This window comes from Anabrus simplex, chromosome 4 (assembly GCF_040414725.1).
Source record: "Anabrus simplex isolate iqAnaSimp1 chromosome 4, ASM4041472v1, whole genome shotgun sequence".
NCBI lineage: Eukaryota > Metazoa > Arthropoda > Insecta > Orthoptera > Tettigoniidae > Anabrus > Anabrus simplex.
Window position 1 is genome coordinate 103999537 of NC_090268.1, and position 15373 is coordinate 104014909.

General features: G+C 41.6%; 1 protein-coding gene across 9 annotated transcripts in view; it reads right to left on the reverse strand.

Moving 5' to 3' along the window:
• Positions 1 to 15373, reverse strand: part of LOC136872446 (photoreceptor-specific nuclear receptor) — a 310883-nt gene that overhangs the window by 268220 nt on the left and 27290 nt on the right. The gene's annotated exons all lie outside the window — the stretch shown is intronic.

The window sequence follows — 15373 nt, forward strand, 5'->3', positions numbered from 1 at the left end:
TAATCGTTTCTTCATACCTTTTGTTCTTTCATTTTTCACCTAAGCTCATTCCACTGCTTTCTTGCACTAATTTTTATTTCTGTGCCCAACAGATGTGACATGTATCTAGTCACATTACGTATTCGTTCCATCATTTCAATTTAGGAAGCTAACAAATGAAATTGTCGCAAGCAACCGTCATTAAATTCATTTCAGTGATGCCATAATTAGCAACTCAATACCAGCAAATAAAAAATAAATAAATTACAAATAAATTACTCGTTAATCTATTCATAACCAACCTTGCTGCAGAGTGATTGTTCTGCTGTTAACTCTAAACTGTGCGCTGCGATTGTTCCTATTTCCTAGTACCTATTACCTATTACAATGCTCTAACCACCTAGAACTTCCCTTTCTGCGAAATGTCACAACTCTGGTCAAGGCGTAAGCACAACAGCTTCTCATCCGGTACACCAGAACTCTATTCCCGGTTTTGTTAACAATTGACAGTTCCATTTTCGTCTCATTTTGATTACACACTACAGTTCTTTATTGAGTAGATCATTCTCAAGGCTGAACATGTCCACCACCAATGTAAACTGAGATAATGGCAGATCTGGAAATCACCGAGAGAGTTGGCCGTGCGGTTAGGTGCGCGCAACTGTGAGCTTGCATTCGGGAGATAGTGGGTTCGAATCCCACTGACGGCAGCCCTGAGGATGGTTTTCTATGGTTTCCAATGTTCACAGCAGGCAAATATTGGGGTTCTACGGCCACTTCCCACTGCTAGTCTTTTCCTATCCCATCGTCGCCATAAGACCTATCTGTGTCGGTGCGACGTAAAGCCAATTGTAAAAAATCTGTAATTTCTAACATGGCGTCAACAACGTGTAAAAATGCGCTGTACAAAATAGAACTTGTCCCATTGTAATTCAGCTTTGATTAATAATAATAATGTTGTTTTACGTCCCACTAACTACTTTGACGGTTTTCGGAGACGCCAAGGTGCCAGAATTTTGTCCCACAGGAGTTCTTTTTACGTGCCAGTAAATCTAGCGACACTAGGCTGACGTGTTTGAGCACCTTCAAATACCACCGAACTGAGCCAGAATCGAACCTGCCAAGTTGGGCTCAGAAGGCGAGCACCTCAACCGTCTGGCCCACTCATCCCGGCAATTGAAACCCGGCCCCCCGAGGGTGGCAGCTAATCACACTAACCACTATACCACAGCGGCGGATGACATTCTCATTTAAGTTAGTAAAATCCTTTGTATTGTGTTCGAGAACCTAATATGCCCAGAAATATCCACCTGTCCACATGCCATTTCTAGAACTTAACACAATGGGTTTATCTTCATTCAGCTACAACAGTGTGTAATTTTTCAGCACACGCACCCTCAAATTCAGAATAATTTATTATCTGAGTACAGCACTCTTTAAGAGGTTCTTCTTCCTTAATTTATCACTGTCATTTGAGTAAACATGTTCATTTCCGGAAATGGCCTGCTCACTTCCTTTACTCTATTTCTTTGCGTCTGAAGAAATTTCATTATTAACGAGTAATAGGTTAATATTAATAATGTTAGATATTTATCATATTTGGTGCGCTAATTGTTGTATGTCCGTCGCTCCCTTCTCGATCCGCCAGCCAGCTACACGCGTGCCAGTGTGTTATTCTTCGAGCCTCGACGCGCAGCTCTCAGTGCGCGTGCCTGGAACGTCGTGTGTGCTATAAAAAGGAGCTCCTAGTCTGTCCAGACGCCCACTGACCCCGGTGTCCAGCTCCAGAATACACCCTACGTCGAGCACGGAGGCTACTCCTCTTGAAAATGTGCTTCGGCCAGGTGGACTGAATTTCTGGCAGTAAGAGGTCTCACCTCGGATCACCGCTCCTCTTGTCTATTCCGCTGTCCATGCCCAGTCTTACCATTATATGCCACTATCATTCCCTAGCTAATGCAAGCTCCCATTATCAACTTAGTTTTGCTAAGTAGGAACTCTTCAGTCATTGAACTTACGTTAATGAACTCAGACACTTCAACAAGGAAGGACTCTCTGAGATATTTACGTCAGTGCTTCTGATAGTTTTCGACTATCAAGAACTTTTCATGTCACAAGGACTATCTTTCCGAAATAGTAGTGAACGTGAATACTCCAACGTGTATATAGTGTACAAAGACAGACTCTTTTTCCAAATTCATAGTTCAATTTGCTTCGAGATAACTTTCAGTTTTGTTAGTATAAATATTGTAATTTTACATGTGAAGTAAATAAAGAAGTTGTGTTTTTGTAAACCCAACCTTGTTTACAACACTAATATGGCAACTGGGTAAGAATTTTCGATGTCCATTCTTTTTTTAAATTTTTACACAAGTTGATTCACGCCACACCGGCACAGATGGGTCTTATGGCGGTGATGTGATAGGAATGGGCTAGGAGTGGGAAGGAATCAGCCGTGGCTTTATATTAAGGTACATCACTAGCATTTCCCTGGTGTGAAAATGGGAAACCACGGAAAACCATCTTCAGCGTTGCCAACAGTGGAGTTCATATATCCCGAATGCAAGCTTACAGCTGCGCGCGCTTAACCGCACGAGTAACTCGCTCGGCCATGTCTAGTCTGATGTGGCAGCTGCGTAGTGCTTTTTCATATCCTGACATATGCGTAAAGCAAAGCAAAGTCATCTCCGTACAGGCCATAAAGGCCCTGGGAGGGGTGGAAGGTAAAGGCTTCCACTATCCGTAACTTGGGCACTTGGTGGGGTAGTGTGGTTAGCTCTAAGCTTTGGCCCCATGAAATTAGTCTGGTCTCATGTTTTGGTGTAAGCTTAGTGAAACTCAGGGCCATGTGTACTTTCGGAAGTGGAAATTTTGTTTCTTAAATGTTTCGACTTCCTCACAGGGAATCGAACCCGCGTCCTTCCGGGTGAAACGAGCACGCCTTTACCGCCCCGACCAGGCAGCCCCTCCTGATATATGAAGGGAAGTTTGTCTACGTAATATCCATGATAAGAAAACAGCGAGGAAGTCATTTATCATTCGTTAATCTATGAAGAGCTTTGATTGAGTGAACAGTTTAGCTTCTATAAATAACTTATATCTCTCGTATATGAATATACTGTACTTGGTGGATGGTGGGTGAGTGCGGTGGGGCGGGGTGATTATCTCAGCGGCTTATCCGCTTGTTTCCCACGCGGTAGGCTGAGGTTCGAATCCCAATCGATGGAGTGTTGAGATTTTCATCACATAAATGACGTGGTATCAACAATAGCATCCTGCCATAAACCACTGGACAAAACCAAAATGAGTCGGGTTTGTTCTAGTGACCCCAGAAATAATTTGGATAAACAGAGGACTCCAGGGCTGAATGGTCAGCGTAGTGAAGTTCGATTCCGAGAGTTCGATTCCCGGCCGGACCGAGGATTCTAACTGCGTACTGAATGTTTGTGATCGTCTTAATAAATAACAATAATAAATATATTCATCAGTATTCATCAGTATACAACACATCACACTACCAACTAGCTCAGAAACACTCAATGGTGAACAATAGATTTGGTGTCAGGAAGGGCATCCTGCCATAAAACTGGGTTCTATCCACCTCTGTACCAACTCAGACCATTGAGATAAGGTAAGAGAAAAATAAATATGAAGATAGAATATGTTATATATAGGCTATTCTTGGTCCAGAAAAAACTGAAGACGGATACAGAGGGAAATAGCGTAAAGCAACAGAGAGACTGCCCAACCTGGCAGCAGATATTAGAAAACGAAAACTGAAATTTTATGAACACGTTCAAAGACTCCCAACAATAAGGCTTACACACAAGATCATGCCATACAGCTGAAAATTGAAGAGTCTAACATCGATCCGAGAAGACAAAAAGGACCTGGAGAAAGCCCAGATAGATATATCAGAAATATTAGATAGAAATCTGTGCCGTAAGAACGTAAATAGATGGGCGGTACAGCCAGAGAATGAAGTTCCAAGGAGACCAGGAACAAAGTGGACTAAAGAAAGGTAAGCCATATGGAAGACGAGAAAGGCGAATCATAAAAGCACTGCGCGATCCAGCAGGGTTCATACGCAAATAATAATAATTATTATTATATGACTATAAGACTGTCAAGACTATAATTCACGCCTGTTCGTTCGAGAACATTTTCATTCCCCACCCTGAATGGGTGAGGCGGGCCTCCTGAAGGGTTACGCCCTCCCTCTGGCCAAGAGATTGGACGGGGATAGGAGATCCGTTAGAGGAAGGAGATGGGTAAAAGGTGTTATATATAGAAAAGGGGAGATGCGGGGAGGTGGCCTCTTGGCTAAGGAGGTTGTAGAAATATGTGAGCTTTATTTACAATAAGATACAGTGGTACAAATATAGAGACACGATTTACAATATAAGTAGTAGTGTAAGTGCTGTGCAACTGAGATGAGACAAAGGAAAGGTTATGCTAGGTGGGGAGGTGGAAGGTGAAGGGCGAGGATGTGAAAGATAGAAGAGATTTTGAGCAGGGAAGTGAGTAAAAACTGGAAGAGAGGCGATGGTGGAGAAGAGACGTTGGGCGGACTAGATGTGTGGAAAATAGGAGCAGGCAGGGGACGGAATTCACGCCCCTGGGCAATTTGCGTATCAATATCGACGGTCCTCCTTCACCAACAAGTAGCATCACTACAGACATGATACTGTATAGGCTCTCGGGCTTATTCCGTGTTAAGAAAATCAGGTGAAATTCTTTACGTTTCGCAGGAACTGTGCTCTGCGTCATCAGAAGAAAATCTCGACTGTCCACGAGAAAGGCTTCTTAAAGAATGACTTTTTGAAACTTCGACGTTGTAAAAGAAGTGAAAATGGTACGTTCATTCGCCACCAGATGGCTCAAAAGTCATTGTTTAAGAAACCTTTCTCGTGGACAGTCGAGAGTTTCTTCTGATGACGCAGAGCACAGTTCTCTGCGAAACGTAAAGAATTTCACCTTATTTACTTGACACGGCATGAGCCCAAAAGCCTATATCATGTCTGTAAGTACGGGCCGTGAAAGCATTCATGGCAACAAAGTAGCATCACTATTGTTAATTATAGTGTAATACTAACAATAACAGGTTATTGATATTTATTTCGTTTCGCTTCCGTCCTTTCTTGAACCAGTTTGGTTGTCATCAACTCTCTTTTCTTCTTGCTTCTGTGCTCTCCTTTACAGTTTGCAATATGGTCTATTCATCGTCCGTAATATGTCTCATATAGTCCAAATGAGGTCTTCTATGATTTTTCCATTACACTCGTATTTTTCTACTAATATTCTCTTCACTATACCGTTTTATCGGAGAATATGCGCTGTTAATTGAATCTTCTGTCCTCCAGAGCCCTTCTAAGGACTTTGTCCTGTCTCTCGAATTTATCTTGAACATTATTCTCTACCACCAGGTCTCAAATGCTATGAGCTTCATCTCATCTTCTTCTCCAATTGTCAAAGATTCGCTCCCATACAGAGCAACAGTCTGCACTTCTTTATTCAGTTCTTTCTTAGGTTTAAGGTGATGTCCTTTCAGGTGAAAAGGTTACTCCTTCTATTAACCCTTGTCTAGTCGAGCGAAAATTATTACGTTACTAGTCGCGCACGGAGGTAATGTCCGGGGTTTAAAAATGCGCGTCATTTTCGTCCTTTGAGATGTTGTTTTGACATGATCGTTTGCAGTATTCTTCGGTATAATTAAAAGAAACCCTTTTAAGTACTTGTATGTTATTTTTACACAGTTTGTTTGATCTAAAGCAGAATAATGTAGACCTTAACTATGTCGAATGATCTTATGATATTAAATTCGTGGAACTCGCCATTACCTACGACGATCACATCATATAAAATATGAAATAATATTTTTCTAAAATTAGTTTAGAAGAGCAAAACAACAAGGTCATCGACCTCCAAAATAAAAAATATGCACTAAAATGTAGGGTAATTTAATCGCGTACGGAGGAAACGTCCAGGTGATGTCACTCGTCACAACAATGATCCCACACTTGTACACAGGATGCACGATCGCGCCGAAATGCTGACAGGACGAGTTCAAATGAACAAGGAGAAAGGTATAGTGATGGGGAGACCCACAGTTCAAGTGGAAAGTTCAGTACCGTGCAAAATGTAATTGGCCCGGAGGAAATTCCGTGAGCGACAAATTAAGGGTTAAATACAATGTTTTCCAAATTCTAAGGTACATAGAGTATGTTGATCCAACCGCGGTCTGGAAGTAGCGTACCTGTCTGTTACCCGGAGACCCCGGGTTCGATTCCCAGCCAGGTCAGGAATTTGTGAATCTGAGGGCTGGTTAGATGTTTACTTAGCCTACGAGGGAACAATTGAAGAGCTATATGACGGTGGGACAATGGCTGTGGTCTAAAAAGGTAAGAGACGCTGACCACGCGTCACACCGTAATCTGCAGGCCTTCGAGTTGAGTAGTGGTCGCTTAGGCCGAGGTTCATCAGAGATCTAGTGCCATGCACTCATTTGTAATGCTACACATAGGATTTCCCCTATAACTTTACCTTATCAATTCTAATTTTTGTTTTCAAATTAATTAATTAATTATTAATTATTTCACCGAGTGAACTGACTACGTGGTAGGAGCCCTGTACCTGTATGCTTGCATTCAGGAGATCAGGGTTCTAATCTCACAGTCAGTAGTTTCCAATTTTCACACCGGGCTGAGTGGCTGGTCTTCTGACCCCAACTTGGCAGGTTCGATCCTGGCTCAGTCCGGTGGTATTTGAAGGTCTCAAATACATCAGCCTCGTGTCGGTAGATTTACTGGCACGTAAAATGACTCCCGCGGAACAAAATTCCGCCACCTTGTCGTTTCCGAAAACCGTAAAAAGTAGTTAGTGGGGCGTAAAGTAAATAATATTATTCCCATTTCCACTCCAGTCAAAAACCGGAGGTGTACTTTCATTAAGGCTATAGAAGTTCCAGTCCTATCTCAGCGTCACCCAAAACTTACCTGTTTCAGTGTCATGCAATAATAATAATAATAATAATAATAATAATAATAATAATAATAATAATAATAATAATAATAATAATTTGCGTAGGCTGATTCATGGCAAATGGCGGATTAGTTAGTGAAGTTGGTAAAACCCCAACTGGCATCAAAGTATAGGCTAGAGCTGTTTCCGTGGTTTCACATTTTTATATGAGGGAGGATCCCTACATGTGTTCTTAATTATGGCCATGGTCAATACATTCCTTCTCCTAGTCCTTTAACCTGAAAACGTACCTGTGTACGGTTGGTTTCACATCCCTCTAAATTTCTTTAAACCTCGCTGAGCTGTTTGGGTCACGCAGCTAGCAGCTTGTATTCGGGAGAGAATGGGTACGAACCCCATTGTCGGCAGCCCTGAAGATGGTTTTCCCTAGTTTCCCATTTTTACACCAGACCTTAAGGCCACGGTCGTTTCCTTTCCACTCTTCGCCCCTTTCCTACTCCATTGTCGCCATAAGGCATATCTGTGTCGGTGCGAAGTAAAGCAAGTTGTAAGAAAACACTTCCTTCTCGGTTTTCGAAGTCGACCAGGTGCAGTAATTTTGACCTGCAGGCTTTCTTTTAAGGGCCAGTAAATCTACCGACACGAGCACCATCAAATACCATCGGACTGAGCCGCTATCGAGCCCACCAACTTGAGCTTAAAGGGCCAGCGCTCTACCGTCTGATCTACTCAGCTGGTCGCCTATAATATTACGACGTTAAGCAGCAGGAAGGAAAATCTTCAAAATGAATACGACTTTTAAATTTGCCCACATATGCTTAGATGCAAGACTCTGGGGGTCAAGGCGTTTTGTTCCCCTCCCCCCCCCCCTCCCGCAAATTATCTTAGGGGGCAAAGCGCTATTTTGCCAAACCGCTCCACCCCACACATAAATTCTCCTCCAAGATGTTAAAACCCCTGAAAACGTTGAGTTTGGCAGTCTTCGGAGTCTGCTATGTGGTGGTAGAGCTCTTCACATCTCGTATCATGAAATTCACAATAATAATAATAATAATAATAATAATAATAATAATAATAATAATAATAATAATAATAATAATAATAATAATAATAATAATAATAATAATAATAATAATAATAATAATAATAATAATGGCTTTACGTCCCACTAACTACCTTTTTCAGAAACGCCGAGATGCCGGAATTTAGTCGCAGCGGAGTTCTTTTACGTGCCAGTAAATCTTCCGACACGAGGCTGACATACTTGAGCACGTTCAGAAACCACCGGACAGAGGCAGGATCGATCCTGACAAGTTGGGATCAAAGGCCAGCATATGCATGATAGGGTCTGTACAGTAACAGTACATTTATTAAGACAATGTATTTGTGGAGCAAGTTCTGATTATTTTACTTGTGATTATTTTTGATAGCTTCGTACGTAAAACATTCCTTAAAAATATTTACTATATTTATGAAACAAGTTCTATTTTTCTGTTTACTTTCTTTCCTTTCTTGCTCAATCTGCTTACCCTCCAGGGTTGGTTTTTCCCTTAGACTCATCGAGGGATCCCACCTCTACCGGCTCAAGGGCAGTGTCCTCGAGCGTGAGACATTGGATCGGTGGATACAATTGGGGAGGATGACCAGTACCTCGCCTAGGCGGCCTCACCTGCTATGCTGAACAGGGGCCTTGGTGGGGGTGAGAAGATCGGAAAGAAGAGAAGTGGGAAACCACGGAAAGCAACTTCCAGGATGGCTGAGGTGGGAATCGAACCCACCTCTACTCGGTTGACCTCCCGAGGCTGAGTGCACCCCGCTCCAGCCCTCGTACCACTTTTCAAATTTCGTGGCAGAGCCGGGAATCGAACCCGGTCCTCCGCGGGTGGCAGCTAATGACACTAACCACTACACCACAGAGGCGAACTTTCTGTTTTCTTATGAATATTTTTGTAAACTCCGTACATAGTGTAAGACTCGTTCAAAAATGTGTTTGAGAAACAAGCTTTGTTATTGTTGTTTAGGTTTTTGTATTTGTTTGTGAATATTGTTATTAAATAAGAGTGTTTGCATTAATAGTTGTTCATCATTTCACATGTCAGTGTTCATGATAATCATGTCCCATCCCCCCCGGAAAGAAAATTACACGAATTTGGCGCGCCTGCCTAGATGATCTTTGCCTTAGCTGATCGTGTATGAGCTATTGTGTATTTTTGAATGTAGCTCGCAAACAAGCAGAGCGGACAGACACAAATAAACACACACAGAGTGAGAGCGCGAGAGACAGTGTGTGCATGTTATTTGGCCCCAGGCTGTTGCTCAGTACGCTCTTCTCTGGCCTGATCTATTATGTATCGAGGCGCCGCGGGCAAAACCAATCGATACCTACAGCCCTTTATTTATGTAGATAGATTTAATAAAATAAAATTCTATGTTGTTATTTTTTTTCAGTTCTGATGTATAATACAGAGAGGTGGTTTGGTTTGTTATTGAAAATTGCGTGAGCAGATGAAGTGGCACGCCGGCTGTAAAATCGAACGAAATCGGAATTAAAAATATCAGAATAACCATTCATAATGGGCTTGGAGGCTTAAAATAACATTTTGTACATATATTTAAAAATAGAATGCTAAGTTTTATCACCAACATTAGTTCCATTATCATGGTGGATGTGCTGCTGTCGTTTTTTGTTCTAAAAAAAGGAATACCCTTTTCACTCATTAATTATCCAACGCACTGTTAACAAAATGAGTTTTAAGCGGTTAGCCCCTGCGATATCAACAAAAAAACTAATGGTGGATTTTGGCAGTTGTACGTAGTTAAAAAGAGATTCTTGAATTCAAATGTAATTAATTTAAATCTCTTTGTATCCCACTAACGTTTATGACGCGTTGAGGAACATATTCGATGGACTGAAAAGAATTCAATGATGGGTCCGAAAATTTATACTCAATGCTAGATTTAAACAAGAAGATGAAGTAAAACTAAACTCGTGGCCTCATCCCGAGGTGGTGCAGCTCTCTTCAGGCACACCCTCAATGGAGGTGAGCTGCATGTACCATTTTAACCACAAACCAGCGCTCCTGCCATTCTTAAATTTCTGGTAGTACTGGGAATCAAACCCAGGCCTCCTAGGACGGCAGCTAATAGTGCTAACCGCTACCCTACGAAGATGATGAAGTGTGTAAAATAGGCTAGTGGGCTAAAATTACAAAATAGTGGATTATTGTAAGGAGGGTGAGTTTGAAGGTTTTGATTAAAAGAAGAAAAAAGATCAATCTGTAAAGAATTGAATCAAGACTGCAGTTTGTCATCTCTCGTTTTCAATATTTATTTATAGCAAGTGGTAAAGGAAATTAAAGAGAAATTTGGAAAGGGAGTCACAATCCAAGCAGAGGAAATCAAAACTCTGAGACTTGCCACTGGTATTGTTTTATCTGAGTTTGCATAAGACATGGTGAAATCTCTGAGTGGTATGGACATAATCTTAGAGTACATGATTATTTTTAAAAAATCCAAACAAAAGTAATGGAGTGCAGTCGAACGAAAGCAGGTAATGCAGGAAATATTAGATTAGAGCAGGGCCTCTCAGAGTGCATGCACCAGTGCAATGCGCTGTGCACGGTGTAAAAGACGACTTCGCTTGGTTGACCAGAGTGCAGACCCCCCAATCCTCGATTTGGAGCAATAGCGGTGTCTCTCTCTTTCCCTACGTCTGTCTCGCTCGCTCCGCATGTGCCCCTCTTCCTCACTTGCTCCGTAGCGCTCCAAATCCGAGCCGAGTTGGACCGAGGTTAGCCGAGCAGCCCAGAGACGAAGCGTTGGTCCGAGCCGAGCCGAGTGGAACCGATGCACTGTGCACAGGAATTCTGCGCCTCAGTTTGCACGCGTGAGATTCTCGGCGTTTGAGAGGCCGTGGATTAGAAGATGAGATCTTAAAGGAAGCAGATAAATATTGTTACTTGGTTAGTAGAATAACTGGCAAAGACAGAAGGAAGGAAGACACAAATTATCAACTAGTACAATCAAAGGAGTGCTTTCTTAAGATAAGAAATATGCTCACTTTGAACACTGATATAGTGTTTAGAAAGATATTTTGAATACTTTCGCCTGGAGCATGGCATTGTACGCAAGTGAAACGTGGATAATACCCGGCACAGAAAGAAAGAGAATAGGATTTTCTAAATGTGTTGTTAGAGAAGGTTGCTGAAGGTGGGATAGGTAGATCGAATCACGAATAAAGAGATACTGAAATGAATCAGTGAGAGCAAAATGTGACCAGAAGAAGGATTAGATTGATAGGACACACCTTAATACACCCAGTACTTGTTCAGTTCCTTCTTCGAAGGAAGTGTAGGCAACAAGAACGATGGGAGAAGACCAAGGCATGAATATTTATTTATTTATTTATTTATTTATTTATTTATTTATTTATTTATTTATTTATTTATTTATTTATTTATTTACTTACTGCGCACTACAGGATTTCTAATCCCAGTTACAGTGGCAGATGTTTACACGTATTTCTTTTTAATGTTTCAATCAGTCTAATAACCTAATATCTAAACTGTTCTAATATTATATTTACGTTGAGAAAGAAATAATATTACTTATCTAATCCTTACAAGAAACAAGTAGATACAAATCATAATTTCGTATCTAAACTAGTGTAATAACTTAATACCAAAACTATTATAATATAATATTTACAGTGGGAAAGGAACAGAAGTTCACATCTAATCTAATTTAGTCTTTACATGAAAGAGTAAAATAAAAAATAAAAATCGTAATTTCATATCTAAACTATTATTTTCTTCTGGTTCTAACACTTATAATTACGTTTATGGGATAGGGCTTAATGTACAATGTTTATAATACATTTTGTGGTTCAAATCATCATTACAAATTAGAGATTTTTCGCGGAGATGCTGAATTGTTGTGGAAACGTCTAGAGGTACACAGAAGTCTAAAGAATTATTTTTCTGAACTGCACTGTTGTAGACATTGCATAGCCTGTAGAGTGGGGAATTTTTGTGAGCGGTTGTTTTGACTTTTGTGTTATGAAAAATTACGTACATTTGTTCTCGCATTAAAACGGGGCACGTGGACGCTCAAGAGGCATAAAAAGTCAGGGTTGTCAATAATAGAATTCACAGTTCTGTACAGAAACTTCGTCATCCTTTTGCCTCCTCACTTCCAAGCTTTCTATTTCAAAATTTAGAAGAAGTTCGTTGTATGCTATGTGTGGATAATTACCGGTTTTTTTGAAATGTAAGTATTTTAAATATCTCTTTTGGATTTTTTCGATCTGTGCAATAAATATTTTGTTTGCTGGATTCCATATAACGCTTGCGTATTCTACTTTGACAAAGACATACGAGTTGATGTGAGATGTAGTCTAGTAGTTAACGTACCGAGCAGGCGGCTGTGCGCGTAGAGTCACGTAGCTATCACCTTGCATTCGGGAGAGAGTGGGTTCGAAATCCACTGTCGGCAACCTTGAAGATGGTTTTCCATGTGATGACTGAGAGACGTCACTAGCTTCTCAACATCGCTGCCACTATTCCAATGACGGCAAAAACAGAATTTTGAATGTTGTAAAGCAGTGATCGTAATATATGTAGGTTGCTTGAGATTACTTCTCCCTCCCGGTCTAGAAAGCCGGCAATAATGGCCGAAACGATCCGTCGTGCCGACTACACGACACCTCGTAATCTGTAGGCCTTCGGGTTGAGCGGAGATCACTGGATAGGCCAAGGCCCTTCGGGGCTGTTGCGCCATGGGGTTTGGTATTACCTGCTCCTGGACTCAGTCGAGCGTACTGTAACGATGAAATCACAGTAAGCTCTCTCCACGCACACAGGGAAGGCTTGAGGCAACAACAGCGGTATTGTGTGTGTAATTTACACTAGGTCTATTTATTGTTGTATGATGACTCCTTTGTGCCTCCGTGGCTCAGGCGGCGGCGCGCCTGCCTCTCACCCCTGGGTTTCGTGGTTCATATTACGGTCACTCCATGTAAGATTTGTGCTGATCAAAGTTGAGGCGGGTTTTTCTCTGCATACTGCGACTTTCCCTATCATTTTTCATTCCAAAAACACTCTCCAATATAATTTCATTCCATTTTATTTCATCTGTCAGTCATTAATCATGACCCCAGAAGAGTGGGACAGTCTTCGGAAACAGGCACAATTCCTATCCTCGCTGCTAGATGGGAGCGTCATTCATTCATTACATTCCTAATACGGCTGAAACTGAAATAGGCTGTGAATTTTCACTTTCATGATGGCTCCTTTAAAAATGTTTGTTTCAAACCCCAAACCAAACCCCATGGCGCAACAGTCCAGAAGGTCCTTGATTTCCAAGCGACCGCTGTTCGACACGATGGTCTGCACATTACGAGGTGTGGTCAGCAGGACGAATCCTCTAGATCGAGATCTGTTTCAAAGCCTAAAAAAAAAAAAAAAACACGAAAATTGTAGTCACTGAAATATAGAATGAGCACACTTTGAATTAAACTTCTTTCTTTCTTTCTTTCTTTCTTTCTTTCTTAATCTGTTTACCGTCCAGTGTTGGTTTTTCTCTCGGACTCAGTGAGGAATCCCACATCTACCTCCTCAAGAGCAATGCCCTGGAGCGTGAGATTTGGGACAGGGGATACAATTGGGGAAGAGAACCAGTACGTCGCCCCGGTGGTCTCACCTGCTATGCTGAACAGGGGCCTTGTGGGAGGATGGGAAGATTAGAAGGGATAGACGGAAGAGGACGGAAGCGCCCGTGACATTAAATTAGGTACTATCCCGGCTTTTACCTCGAGGAGAAGTGGGAAACCACGGAAAACCACTTCGAGGATGGCTGAGGTGAAAATCGAAACCCCCTCTATTCAGTTGACATCCGGAGGCTGCGTGGACCCCGTTTCAGCCCTCTTACCTCTTTTCAAATTTCGTGGCAGAGCCGGGAATCGAACCCGAGCCTTCTAGGGTGGTAGCTAATCACACTAACCACTACACCCAAGAGGCAGACATTAAATATTTTACCAGCATTAATTCTAATTATTATGAAAATATGATTCACCTCAGTATAGATACAAACCCAGTGGATACCACAACAAACTGTGTAGAATATATATACAGGGTGAAGCGTAATTCGCGCACTCGGGCGTCGCAGCGCGACTCCTCACATGCCAGCAATAAAAAAATGTCTCTTACAAAATTTCGTCTTGCGAATATATCCGGTAGAAAACGGACGTTGAAGATTAGCAATCTGGCAACACTGTAACCACGTGTAGGGTAACTACCTCTGTCAGCAGACATTACTCGTATTGTACAGTTGGTGCAATGGATAGAGTTTTGGGTTAGCATGCAGGAGGCCGAGTGGTCGATCCTGGGTTGAGGCGTATGTTTTTTTATTTCGTAAATGTAGTCCAGGTGGTATGGTATCTGGCATCTTAATTGTCAACAGCGATTGCAGTGGGTCCTCTAGAAACCATTTGCACTTACATACTACGATCCTAGAAATGGACGGACAATCGTTTTCATTGGTCAGCTTTGAAAGGCGCCCTTTCCACGTCGTGGGCGTGAATTTATTTGCACCACTTCATCTACTAGATGTGAAACCTGTTTTCTTTGTACCCTCCTCCAATGGTCCCATAGATTAGTACCAACTATTATTCTTGCCTCGTTCAGGTCCATTACATTTCGTTAGGGCCTTACGTTACCAGTAGGCCAAGCAACGTGCTCTGCGAATAATGTCCAAACTCGGTTACAATTTGTATGTGTTATCACCATGGTCCCAATAATTCTGCCTTTCAACATTGCGTGTTGCGTCTGGTAACCGCATGCTGTTTAGTACGTATCTCAATGTATTATTATTATTATTATTATTATTATTATTATTATTATTATTATTATTATTATTATTATTATTATTATTATGTTGTAAATGTAGGATACATGTGACCTCAGAAACGGTGTCTTACTGTATCACAGTAGGTAATGTCAGATGGAAATTAGCAAATAAAAAATGCGCCTCAACCCAGGATCGAACCATCGACCTCCTGCATGCCAACCAAAAACTCTACCTGCTGCACCAACTGTACAGCACGACGTGGATGTGCTGACAGCGGTAGTTACCCTACATATGGTTACAGTGTTGCCAGATTGCTACTCTTCAACGTCCGTTTTCTACCGGATATATTCGCAAGACGAAATTTTGTAAGAGAATTTTTTTTATTGCTGGCATGTGAGGAGTCGCGCTGCGACGCCCGAGTGCGCGAATTACGCTTCACCCTGTATATAGGTTCAGTTATTTCTGGAATCTCTGCGAGGGACTTACACAATACCATGCACTCATTCCTTTCCTTAAGTGACTATACTGTTCGGGTGTATTTTGACCTCAGGGAGGAAATATTGCTAAA